Below are 5161 nucleotides of genomic sequence, written 5' to 3'. Positions count from 1 at the left end.
TTTCAAAAACCAACATCCTTGTTGATAGTTATGTTTTCTTTATTGAATTTACTTGGAAGATGTGATTATAAAATTAAATTACGTTTACTTCAAGATTTATTTGTTATATGTACATAACTTTTTAAAAAGTCAGAATTCCTAGTGTTTTGTTTGAAAATCCCTGTGTTACAAAACCAAAGATTCCATTGTTAAAGTAAATGTCTATTGTACATTCTTTACCCATGATACCAGTTAAACAGGTGCTTTTATATTATAAGTATTATTTATTACATTAATTAGATCGATTGTAGTATATATATGTATAATCAAAGAAGTACAAACTTAAGTTAGCTATTTATATCATTTACTGTATATTTTTAATGTATATTTTATTTTGTACATATACATATATTTACAATAAAATATGTTTTTGAAATTTTAAAAATAAAATGTTTTGTATCTGGAAAAACCAGTTGAGTTTTTTCCCCATATATTTACGAGTTAAAAATGTTCTCATACGATCCTGCTGCTCAGATGTGGTAAACTAGATTTGCTCAAGTCTGTACGTTTTAGTGCTCTCTTTTATATTTTTAATATAAACATCTATAGATGTTTGATAACATTTAAATATTATAGAGAGAAGATGAATGCAATATAAAAATGATAAAAAGAATTCATAATAATGCATTGAGACTTGAGCAAGTCTAGTGGTAAGTTTACCTCTATAGTTACCACAGATAAGGCTGAGGACATCATATGTTCAATAATCTGTAAACTATTTTATAAAAATCATTATTTTTGTAGGTCAATACGATGATTTACCAACCTGGAGAGTACAGTATAATATTTACCCGAAGGGCAAGATGAATATTCTACTCCATTGGTAATTAATTCATCATATTCACTAAAAAAACCCCTAAAATTGATTGTTTTATTATATGATTCGATGATTAAGTGATGAATATTCTGTAAGTTCTCTAAGTCTATTTTGATTGATACATTTGTTTAAATATTAGCAGAGCCCGATAAGAAAAACAAAACAAACTGTAAAAAACTGTAATTTATGAAAGCAAATAAAGTGGGATTTATTTACGTGTGTCAAAATATCAAAGCGATACATTTTGTACTGTGAAAAACATGAAAAGAGGCAAAAACTTTATCCATTTCCCTTCCCTTCACGAAGAGTGTTTAAGCAACTATATCTCTATGTGGTATCTCTATAATTAGCCTATTATACGAGGCGGTAGAAATACTGAAAAGATGTCACAATGTTGAGCTATGATGTTTCAACCGACTTCACCAATATAGAGGAAAATATTTTCAATATAAATTTCAAAGTGTTCTAGTTGTGAAGGATATTATTGATTTCACTCGTGGGACTGAAATTTTTTATACTATCATACATGTCTTAAAATTGCAAAAAAAACATTAAATTAAAGGGTTTGTATCGCTTAGTTAAAGGCATCATTTATGATGTAAATAAATTTAAAAGTGGTCATTTAATTTTCTGTTACTTAAAAATTCAAAGGAACTTTCGGACAATTTGATATCAAATGCAAGACTTTGCCAAAATCAACAGCGTAAAAACTTTCGACTTTTCAACATTATAAACAACCATTTCCCACGACAAATTAAGGTCCAGACTGTTTGATATTATTGATAGCTGCTTTTTCAATAAAAGTGGAACTCGTAAATTTATTTACCTGGTCATTGGTCATTTGCAGAATTATTTTGTTAAAAAACATTCTGATTGCAAACACAAGTACTCTGAAGTTGACATAAAAAGATGCTTGAGTTTCTGATTGACAATATCTATATGATTTTTGGAGACCAGGTATTCCAACAATCTATTGGAATTCCCACGGTTACCAATTGCGCTCCGTTATTAGCAGACCTATTTTTGAATTCATATGAAGCATAATTTTTGCAAAATGCTGTGGCTTTTAACTCCTCAATTAGATATGTAGGACTACAAAGTGAAATGGGACTCCAAAGCCCGATAGTCACGCCAAAGTCTGATGGTCTGCGCCAAACCCCGATGGTTTGACACGCCAAAGTCCGATGGTGGAGAAAACAATTAAAGTTTATGATGTCATAGTACTACTGCGGAAAATTCCAATGCCGTGCCTTGCCAAGGCCCGATTGTTTAAAATAAATACAAATAAATATTAAATGCAAAGATTAACCCTCATCTTTTGGATATAAGTGCGAGACTAACCCTAATCAGTTGAAATATGCGTAATATTCACTAACTATAACCTAAATATCTTGGATGTTTGCTGGACTAATCCAAGTCAGTCGAGGACTAGGCTTACCCTAAAATCTCGAGTTGTTTGTGAGGACTAACCCTTATTAATGCCTGTAGTGGGTGTAAACAATAAGCAAAAAATTGTATACATGAGATGAATACTGATTCAATGGATTTGAATGCAGGGCAATGGCATGACGTCGGACTATTGCGACGTCATAAACATTGATTGTTCCTCCACACCATCGGACTTTGGCGTATCAGACCATCGCACTTTAGCGCAAGTGTCTCATAGGAAACGAGCCATCAGATTTTGGCGTGACCATCGTACTTTGTAAAGACAGCGAGCCATCGGGGTTTGGCGCAGACCATCGGGGTTTGGCGGGATCATCGGACTTTGGCGTCATCATCGCACTTTGGAGTCTTGATACATCGAAAGTCAAATGCTGACTAACGTTTTTCATACTAATTGTTAATCTATTATTAATACACTGAATGGACGACAGATTTTCCCGTTATTTCCCGATCATGACCTGGAGCACACGACCAGTGTGACTGGTCGGCAGTAGATGATCACTCCTCCATGGAACCTGATCCCACCTCTGATGTTTTGGAGGTCCATGTTTGTTCTGCTCCTGTTTTTTATTGTTTTATGGACTTTTGATCTTAAATACTGTTTGTTATTTTCACATGTTTCATAATTGAGACGTCATAAACGTTAATTGTTTCTCGGCACCATCGGACTCAAACTCCGTACAGTGTCAATTCTCCGGGATTACTTTTCCTACGAATAATGCCACTGCCACAGGCTGGAGTTCTAGCGAAACGAAATACTGAGCTGTCTAAAGCTTGCATCGGACCATAGCACTTCAGCAAAGAAGCGCTTCTCATAGGAAACAAGCCGTCGGACTTTGGCTTGACCATTGGACTCTGGCGCCCGTTCCGACAATAGTTAAACCATCGGAGTTTGGCGCAGATCATTGGACTTCGCCGTCAGCATCGGACTTTGCAGTCTGCCAGACAAATGTGTCCTCTTTTTCTCTCTTCAACTTGCAGATGGGTTATATCTCCCAGTTGATTTGACACGCAAGAGAATGTGCTACTTACAAACAATTTCTAAAACGAGGCAAACTTTTTATAGTTATAAAGAAGTTGATGAAACAAGGATTTAACAGAATCTTTTAAAATGAGATGAATAAAATTTAATCTGTAAGGAATCTTCATCTGTTGATCGTACATACTGTTTTTCATACTAATTGTTAGTCCATTATTTATACACTGAATTGACGACACTACAGATTTTTCCGTATCTCCCCAATCATGACAAGGAGCACACAGTGGGTGTGACCGACAGGGGATGCTCACACCTCCATGGCACCTGATCCCACCCCTCTGATATTCTGGAGGTCTGCTCCGATTTTGTATTTATTTATGGACTTTTATCTTGAATAATGTTTGTTATCTCTATATGTTTTACATAGAAAATACTCTCTAGACAATGTTTCGACATGAGTGAATAATAACTTTTGTGAAACATCTTTGAATTCCAATGATAAGTGATTATGCTTCCTCCGCTTAAATTTTATTTACTGCATGGTTCTTATATTTTCTTTTGCTTAAGTTATAATTCATAGACATTACAATCAAATTAAAATCTGTTCCGTTGTCCATTATTAATTACTGTTTGATGATTTCAACATCATAATTATATCATTTAATAAAACCAAAATGCGAAGACACTTCTATTAAATCCCAAAGCAATTGCAAATAAACGTATGATTAGCGGTATCTTTTTAATTTTTTCACATAAAATCTTTTATAAAAGTATCATTTAGAATAATGCACTGTGTACATTAGGAAAAAATGATAAAAAAAGTTCTTCCGCATAAAAAGGACATCCTGGTTTATTATTTTTAATGGCTTTTAAAAAAAATCCTCTGGTGAATCATGCATTTGTACAATAGAATTAAGTGCAATAAATTGGTTTAATTACGATAATTGTTATTTTGTAGACAAATTCACCGCCTGATGGATCGAGCAAAAAGTATTTATTTAATAGTTATTTTTATATTTTATTTTAGTTGTAACAGGTCATTTGATTGGGTAGAATATTTATTTTATATTGAACAACATAAATTACCTACGTTACAATGAGTTACGTCAAAAACGTATGACTCCGCTTGACGTTAAGATAAAAATTATGTTCAATGTGAGGTCATTTTTGGAGGGGAAATTGTCTTATTGTCTCCACAGAAATTAAATTATAAGGAATGAAGCTTTTTTTTAATCTATGTTATACGATATAACATAACTTGGGGCAGTTTACGCTTTTTTGATAACATTTTTAAAAAATAACTTGGGGCAGTTTACGCTTTTTTATAAACCGCTCGGTTTATAAAGCGTAAAACAGCCCCAATATGTGTTATATCGTCCTTAATTATTATTTTTTTTTTATCTAATCATTTCTTGTCGTTGTATTTAACAAGCATTTGCTTTAACGTGCATTATTAATTTCTACGGTCTTAGATACAGGAAGCAAGGAAATTTTATGTGTCAGCTAATTATGTATACTGATCCCTTTTATAGCAATGACCGAGTTTTTTTTTTTTGTATTAATCAAATAAGTATTTTGTACCAAATGCACATGTTATGTATGGCATTGAAATGCCAAAATGATCATTAGCTCTTATCATTAAGAATACAAATTATTATATTTTTTATGCAATTGCAATTGATATAGAAATACTTAACTATATGAGAACATGGAGAAGTAAATGTGATCTTTTGTTTAATTTTTTTTTCTCAATTTTTTCGTGTCACACGTAATTTATTGAGTCTTTGAATTGAAAGTTCTCAGTCAAATGACATCAAATATGAATGTTTATTGACATTTCTGTTTCGGACACTCATCTGTGTAAAACGCTTAAACTTTCT

Source organism: Saccostrea cucullata, unplaced genomic scaffold, assembly GCF_032062105.1.
Source record: "Saccostrea cucullata isolate Sc308-1 unplaced genomic scaffold, CSIRO_AGI_Scuc_v1 ctg2778, whole genome shotgun sequence".
In the NCBI taxonomy this organism is placed as follows: domain Eukaryota; kingdom Metazoa; phylum Mollusca; class Bivalvia; order Ostreida; family Ostreidae; genus Saccostrea; species Saccostrea cuccullata.
The sequence above is the reverse complement of the archived record's forward strand: the minus strand, read 5'-3'. Positions refer to the sequence as shown.